Source organism: Archocentrus centrarchus, chromosome 22 (genome assembly GCF_007364275.1).
Source record: "Archocentrus centrarchus isolate MPI-CPG fArcCen1 chromosome 22, fArcCen1, whole genome shotgun sequence".
NCBI lineage: Eukaryota > Metazoa > Chordata > Actinopteri > Cichliformes > Cichlidae > Archocentrus > Archocentrus centrarchus.
Window position 1 is genome coordinate 10246448 of NC_044367.1, and position 9274 is coordinate 10255721.

Genomic DNA, 9274 nt, shown 5'->3' on the forward strand with positions numbered 1-9274 from the left:
CATCAGGCTAATGCTTCTCTCATCAGGAAGAAAAAGGTTTTTGGAGGAACTTTTCAGATCCCCTTTTTTTAGCTAGAAGTAGCAGTAGAACTATTTAAAAGTACTGCTTTACAAGTTAAAGTCCTCCTGTTAAAACTTTCACAATGTAAATGTGCATGCACGCACATTTATACAATACTAATCTTGCAACAGAATGGCTTCTGTGAAATATGCATGGTTTAAATAACTGCTGTAAGGTAAATCTAGACCTAGGTTTGCAGTGTTCAACACCTGCCAACAGTATCATGGTGCAGAAGGACGTGTGCATCTGTCTCCAGCTTTCACTAGCGACAGACAGGATTGCATCCCTCTTGGATCAGTTGCAATGTTAACTGGCTGCAGGCCTCCCTCTGTACACGTTAGGTGCAAAGAATCTATTTCCTACAAGAAGCTGCTCAAAACAAGATGTGGGTGTTTTTGAGTCACCAGGTCAGGGTGACTCAGTGAGACGCTACTGAGTTTTGGGATTTTTCAGTGCTGATTGGATGGATGAATAGCACGACGGGTCTGTGGAAAAACTGTGTGGATTTGATGAGTGGAATGAATTCTGTCAAGAGTACAAAGAGAAAAGCCACACCTGTGTCATTAATATCTAGTAAAAAATAAATAAATAAACACAAATCTGTAAATTCACCTACCTTAAGATCATTCATCCAGATTTATTATCTATTTAATCCTTATAAAAAACCCAGTGAAAGTGTAAAAACTAGCAGTTTAAGAGGCATTGGACAGAGCCTGGCTAGCTGCTTGTTTCTGCCTTACAGTAAGGCTAAGCCAAGCTAACTCTCTGCTGGATGTAGCATCTTTATTCATATTTAGAGATATCATAGGTGCTGGCCTGTTCACTTTTGCTAATCTGCAGGTTGACTGGTAGCAAAGGCTATCAGATGGAGTTTCTGAAATAGAAATAGCACCTCTCTACTCAAGGAAAATGCTGCAGAAGGGTAAATGACCCTAATGCAGCATATATTCATACGAATCTGCAACAATCATATCTATCAACCAACAGCGTGTTTGATCGTGGTTTATCAAAGCATTAGACCATTAAATCTAAATATAAAACCAGGATCTCTGCAGAGGGAGCTTTGGTTTGTTTTCTATGACAAATGTTAAGATGCAAGACCCCAGTAATATATAGCACAATGAAATGAGAACACACAAGAGTATATCAAGGTTGCACTTTATGACTCTGTCATTATGGAGCACGTTGACTTTAGGATAACTAATGCAGTGTTGTTTCTGCTCTCCCAGAGTGCTCTTCCTGTAGCACCCAGCCTCCTTTCTCCATGGATTATTTTGGCACAGTCCCGATCAGCGTTTATCTAAGGAAGAGCTAAATTACTAAATGAATAAAAACTGTATGACGGCTGAGTGGAAAAATACATGCTGACGTGGCAATTATGAAAAGCTGTTAACAAAATGATAAATTCATGAAACTGTCCTTCAACTGTTTCTACTTAACTGAAGATAAGATAACCCAGAGGAATCAACCACAGGGCGTGCATATTAAGACTTGCATGATATGACTTGTGTGGGATGTTTAGATGCATTTCAGAGGAAAAAAAAAAAAAAAGTGGTTTAAAATCTTGCACGTCTTGTTTGTGTACCCGGCTTTTATGTTTGGAAACTATTTAAGGCTCCAGAGGATTTTGGAATGGGCAAAACGGAGATGGGAATGAAAGGGTGCAGTTGTTATTTACAAACAACTCAGTCTGTAATTGTTGATTTATAGGTTGATTGTGACTATGTTAAGTTGCCCTCGTAATATAAATGATGCACAAAAGCTCTAGGTGGCTATGATGGTCGAATTCATATTAGCTCTCCTATTGGTTCCCGACACCTTATTGTTTTTATGTCACCAGTTTAATAATATATGATGAGAAGTTTGGTAATTGTTGGCTGTGCTTCCAGAGGCCCAACCAGCTGTCCACCATCCAGCTTAAAGAATGATTTCATGTTTGCAGCAAGGAGTCTGATCTTCTTATTAGATCACTGCGTCATCCCTTATGATGATGGATAGTGTCATGAAGGGTCGCTTTATTATTGGTGAACTGGTCGATATTGTGTGTGTGTGTGTGTGTGTGTGTGGGTGTGTGTGTGTGTGTGTGTGTGTGTGTGTGTGTGTGTGTGTGTGTGTCTGAGGCTAAACCACATCTGGAGACAACCTGGGGGCTGTTAATCACAAACCTAAACAGAAAATAGCTCAATCTCCTTGTTTGAAACACCCAGAAACATCTTTGGTTGCATAAGAGCCTTTATTTTGTCATTTTCATTCTTAGGAAAAGACAAAAATGGAAGGTTTTCATATTTATGCCATAATAAATACAGCACAGTCTATGGACTTTGACTGAAAAGTGTTACACACTGTATTTACGTGGAAGTTTATTTCCATGCAAAACCTCCTCGGAGAAGTCTTTGGGCAAATTCTTTGTTGAGGTAATGTTTACTTTGCCACAAAAATGTTGCTGTTGCGTTCTCTAACGACCATAACAACATCACAGATGAATTCAGTGGATGGAAAATGTCTGAGCCACAGTCCATGTACAGTGTTGGACATCTAAAGAGTTTTGTATGTCCTTGTGGAGACGCTGGCCCATGTTGTGGAAGCTTTTGAAATGATGATGGCACTTTGGATGGAAGCCTTTTAAAATTGGGGGATTCCATCATATGTGAACTAACTGGCAAGAAATGTAACATTTTAACAGCCAGTCTGACTGATGACAGTTTAATGGCAGGAGATATAATGAATACCCAGCGTTCTGTGTATTTACTGGGTTTCACAGCTTGGACAATGTCAACAGTGGGCCTTTATCCCTGTTTTTCCCATTGTCCAAATACAGCAAACAAATTACAAGCGTCTCTCTCTGCTCTGTCAGTCATGCCAGAAGAGGATTAGTATGTATGCTCAATACGCTGCAAAAATCTTGAGTCACCACTCGTTTCTTTATATTTTGCTTCCAAGGAGCCAGACTGTGTTGTAATTGTTTAAGCATAACACACAACAGACAACTTACCAAAGAAGCGTGTTTGAATGGTATCTTATTTGTTAGCAACTTGTTACAAAATCACATAATTTGTTCCCATTTCTTTAGTTGAATCTACAAAAAGTGCCAACAATAACAAGTTTGACAGACATAAAATAGTATTTTTGCACCAACAGGGTGATTTATGCCAATGTGTATGGCATTAAAACTAAACTTTAAACTTGCTCTAAAAAAAAAAAAAAAATCAGAAAATGAAGAAAAACAATATTTTAACTCACATTTTAAAGGTATTGTTGAAAACCCTGATTTTATGTACTTTTTCTTTTTTTTGGTTTAATATAATTTGTATAGAAATGTGATGAGCCTTAGCAGCAATTCCTCTATGTAACCTTGAAAAAAACACACAGGTAACGTCTTGCATAGTTCACACCCAGCGCAGAGCAAACACTTGGTGCCATGTCTGTGGCCACACTTATTTCTGGATGCCCCCGAGTGTCCTCGATGGTATTCTTGTCATCCTATTGGATGAGGACAATTTTAAAAGGTGAGCTAGTCCCACTATGACCGCCTACAGTGCTATCATAGAAAGGAGCCTGGATACAATACATCACATCCTGATAATGCTGTCTTGCACATGACGAGTGTAGTGCCCTGCCATGGACTAGCGATCTCTCCAGGGTGTATGGCACCTCTCGCCCTATGACAGCTGGGAGAAGCTGCAATCCTGCTGCTACCCTGAACTGGATAAGCAATTAAGAAAATGGATGCATGCATGCATGGAAAAGTATAGCTTCTTCACCATGATTACAATCATCAAGCTTCTATATGCAAGAGCGACAGTCAAGAAGTGCTATATGAATCTGCTGTTCATGAGAACATAGCTGAAACGCAATCAGGGCGAGAACATGAAGCCTCTTTTTCACAGGGTTCAGGAAGCAGACTGCCATCATCTAAATGGCTGAACACATTGGGGAAGTAGCAGCTGATAGGATGCCGTCAATCTTTCTGTCAGTTCGAACGGAGCCTCACCCTGTTGCTCTCTCTTTTCAGGGTGGTCCCAACACTGTCACCCATCTCTTGTCGGTATAACTTGGCAGAGCAGACAGGAACACACTTCCCCTCATTCAGCAGTTTCCAGCAGGTGTGCAGTACCTCTACTTTCCTTGATCTGCGGCAGTATGTAGAGTCACATTCAGTGCCAGCCTAGACCCTCCCTAAGCCAAGCTAGATGTCTGCAAATTACAAAAAAAGAAGACGACGACTTATTTGGCTTGTTTTTTTTTGACATCTTCTTTTTGATGCTTCTGTCAAACTCTATTTTTTCTCTCCAGTTTCTCCTTCACAGCACAGAAGGGAAGGTGCTATCTGGCTCTGCACTGTAAACACACTGTGAGCTGGATGGTACATGTGTTGACCAGATGTGGTTACTATTGTTGTGCTTGCCCTGCTGTGGTCAGTGAAATCATTTTAAAGCCTCTTTTCCTCTAACTGGAGAAAGTATGAATGAATTAATTCCCCCCTGAGTAAGAAAACCGTACCTCCAAAGATGACTAAAAGCTGTCAAATTTCCACATTGTAGTGATTTGGCCCAAACCACAGACCAGCAGTGTAGTCCTTTCACAAATACTGAGTCTTAGGCAATGTGGGGGGAACTGTGGGATGCTTGACGTCTATAAACCTTATGCAAGAGCGTACCATAGAGCTCTTCCTATTTAAACTTTTTAAAGAAATTAAGCATTTGAATCTACTGTACTGTTACAGTGTATAAATCAAAAATACATTTAATGCTCCTGTGTTGTCATCTTCTCTTCAAAATAGGAGTGAATTACCAAAGAAGCTTGTAGTAATACACAGAGTAGAAAGTACAGTAGAAAATATGACCACTGTGCTGAACTCAGTATGCTTCCCAGGTGATGAGTTACAGTACTTGGGATCAACCCAGTGGCCTGGAGCACTTTATTGACTTGGCGTGGATGTGGTTGGAAAGAAGACTTTTGCCAGGCTTATTATTGGTCATTTTCAACTAGACTTTAATATTACTATTTGCATAACTGTGGGAGTTAGGATTAATGACAGCTACTTTGATCCTGACCTTGTGACACTACAACAGAGTTATGCAGCTTTTTATGACCCTGGAAGAATGTGTTGTAAACAGTCCTGTTCTTCTTCATGGTTCAGGAACTGTATGAGGCATTTTACATGCATGCAGTAAAAGGGACAATTTGATATGGGGAACTTTATGAGGATAAAGGCAGAAGCACTGAAAGAGTTGAGAGCCAGAGTAGTGGCTCTGTAAGGCTGTATTTGAATTAAATGTCCAACACGCACAGCATTTTTACATTTAGCTTTTGCTTATTTGAGCTGGTTAGTGCATCAATGTTTGCAATATACAAACACCTCTAATTTATTCATAATTTGCTCCAAGGAGCCAGACTTTCTTAGATTTTTTTAAAGTGTTCTTGAGGAATCGTTTTCCAGGCTTTCTGCTGAAGGTCTTTCCAAGTTTCTCTTTGGACATCGGTTGCTTTTTCATTCATTTCATATGCCAAATAATGCAAGAACTAGACTGAAAATCAGTGATCTCAGGCCAATTTTGAAATTTTTAGCTCAAATCATTTTCAACATGTACACAGGAGGTCAAGAGAGATGCCCAACAACGAGTGTCTACAGCCATCTGTAAAACACGGTGGAGGCTCTGTCCCAGCAGGTTTGGGGATCTTGTCATAATTGATGGAATTATGAAAATATTGTCAGATTTTGCAAAGAATGGAACAAAAGGCAGGCAAAATCCAGAGAAAAGTTTTGTCCTTCAAGAAGCTTGGAGAACTATTCCTGAAGACTGCTTAAAGAAATTATATGAAAACTTGCCAAAGAGACATCAGGCTGTGCTGAAGAATAAAGGGTCATTCCAAATATTGACTTTTTAAGCTTGTTAGAATTGTGGCCATTCAGTTTTTGCCTTATATGCTGTATTTCCATGTATGTTTGCACATTTCAATAAATCGCTGCACCTGTTTTCCATTTTCTAAGCAAAATATAAAGAAATGGGTGACTCAAGACTTTTGCACAGCACTGTAGTATTAAACTCTAAGAGCAGCAGAGACTAGGAAAGGAATTATCATAATTTTATGTTAGATTTTTTTTTTTTTTGACCTAGTGATAGCATTAAATGAACTGTATCATTTTTTTTGTCAAATCCAACAGTTGAAGAAAAATCAGCGCGTGTGCTGAGAATTAACCCAAATTCACAGCCTGTTCACCACACACTACGGTAACAACTGTACTGACAATAAGGGCGGAGCAGCACGAGGTATTTTTCAGACTGACAATCTACATTAGAGGCCCTGTTATTACAAAAGAAATATAACTACTGAAATGTTTCCCAACATTCAAGCAGAATACAGCTGCACATCCCAGGAGGACAGCTAACCCCATGAATCAATAGTCTCTTTCCAGCATTATATATAATATAGACAGCCATCAGCTGAGGGACACTTAATCTCATCGCTAGCAGTTTTTCAAAACGCTTGCTTCTGCTTGTCTCTGACCTCAGCTGTACGCACGGGCGTTTATATCATTTTCAAAACAAAGCACACGTTGGCGGTCCTGCTCCCGATAAAGGAATGCATTCAGATGAGGCCATTTCTTCTGTCAGGCCGCTTTTACATGCTGTTCCAGGTAGACTTGCGGCATCTCAGCCCAGGTGTTGAGAGCCAGATCTCATCAGTTAAATAACAGAGAACTGATAGGAGCAACAGACAATCTGTGAAATATCAAGAGATCACTGGGAAAAAATCTCTTTAATCAGCACTAACATCCCATCCATACATTCCTGTGCCGCACTCAGTTGCCAGACCATTGTCATCACTGTGATATGCATTTCTTACAGCTGTTTTCTCCATAATCCTCAACAACGTCAATAGCAGAACCGCACTCCTCAGCCTCTGATAGGCCAACTGAGAAGACACAGCTGAGGCAGAATTTCCCTCCAAAAGCCAAACAGTCAAAGTCACTTTTGTGGTAAGTCATTGTGGACGGAGGGAAGAGAGCTCTTCTTTCATACTCTGCTTTTTCTAGAGGACCAGCATGTGAGCATATGGAGAGACCTGATGTTTGAGGGTGTTTGGACGGCGAGCCGAGGACCCCATTTGCATGTATCACAAAATCACTATACGCTGTACAGTATCGAGTAAACTTCCTGGAGCAAATGTAAGTCTCGGCCTGCTGCTGTCCTTCAACAACCCTGATTAAGACTGGAGTCTAAATTGGCCCAATCATTGCAGATGATAAATATCTGCAGCCAATCCAGTTGGCAGTTAATCAGCACTGTCCAATCAGGTAATGAGGACCTGCATGCTGGAATGGGAAGCAGACAACCCCACGGCTGTTTAGCAGGAAAGAGAGCGCGGTCATGTTCTAAAGATGCATAAGGCGTGCCACATTTGTGTTTTCTGCCTTGTGTAGATCACTGTCTGCGGACAATTATCTTTGATCAGAGAAACCGATGGACATCTCCTCAGAGGCAGGGGGTGTCTGAAGTGGGAAATGAGGCGCTGCATTTTTGACCATGTAAATTCTTTGGTTGAGGAGAACCACCCATAAACTGACTCCCTTGGGAACTTGGCAACCCTAAACCTCGCAACCAAGCTACAGTTGGGTCTGGAGCTGTTTATGGACTAGTACATGGAAAGTTTGCCTGAGAAACACATTTTTCTAAGGAATTTGTATCATCAGATGAATGTACAAAAAAATATACTGTATTGTAGCTGAGCCACCTCCCACAGGTTCTGTGAGGAAAGAGGACCTTTCGAATGTGGTGCATTATTCTTAGTGCCAGAGGATGACTTTCTGATTTGTGGTCCCTCTATAGCGAGCATTCCTGGGGGAAATTTGAGAGAGACCATTATGCAAATTCACAGGTGCATGCCAAGACCAAATAACTGGACTTCTGCCTCCAAGTACTTCAAGATGCCTTGCTGCTGGCTCCTGATAGTGCTCAGACCACAGTATGAGGAGTAATGCCAGGAATATGTGGGTATAGCGTTGATGGCCACAGGACCTGCACAGCCACAGCCATAAATTATTTTTTTAGTGCTTATCAGACATTGACTGAGGAAGCAAGCAGTTGAGCACATCTCGGCCGATGATTATCTCCACATGATGGAAGCCTTTGTTTTCCATTTTACTTTCAGCAGTTAGGAATCATCACACTCCATGTGCATTTTCATTTCAAGTTTAAATGAACTTCATTTTCAAATGTTCATGAGGTATGAGAGTTTGTGGGGAAATGAGAAATGCTCGTAACGGAGCAGTCTGGCCTGTCCTCTGTGTCGAAGACTTTAAGTATAGAGGGTCAGCTGAAGACAGGAAAGCCCCCTCATCATTTACTGCAGCTAATCTGTCTCAAGGGATGACAGAAGAAGCAGCCATGCATCCTTCACTCATGGTGAGCTTGTGTCACATGCAGAGGCAGTGCCCTCTTGTGTCTAAAACATGCATTCATCTAGCCAAGAAAGTCTTCTTACACCTATCCCAGCATCCTAAATGAACCAAACGTTGGTTTACAGTGAACCATCATTCAATGTCAAAACTTTGCTTTAACCCTCTAAAGTCTGAACCATGAAATAATTGCCAGAAAATTCTAAATTTTTTTAAACTGGAGTGTTTCTTGAACCTTCTGACAAGTTAAAAGAAATATATATAAATTTAAAAGTCTTATTTTGTATTGTTTTTGCTACATCAGGCATTTTTGTGCAGTTTATTGCTTAAAAACATTTTGTGCAAGTGCCATTTCCAACCCTACATCAAAAAGGGTGTGTAATAACAGCTTCACATCAGATAAATATGACGCACAGAGGTGGAAATAAGAGGACAAGAATTTATTCCATCAATTTTTATTCCCATAAACAAAGATTCTCCATCCAAAGAATCTCAAACATTCATCAGCAGAGGCTCAACTTTTATAAAACAACAAGAAAAAAAAAAAATGATGCAAGAATCTTCAATGTCATGGGCAAGTATTTCACAATAACTACATTGCTTAAAAAACAAAAAAAAAAACAAAAAAAAAAAAAACACTCAGGTCATCAAATCCAAAAAGCATCTAAACATTAAACAGAGTAGTAAATGATCGGGAAAAGGGAAACCTCAAACATAAAATGACAGGACAGACCTCAGTAATATTTGTTTACAGTGATCATGTCATACATGTAACTTGTGCTGGATAAATATGATCTAAGCCATTGGTACTG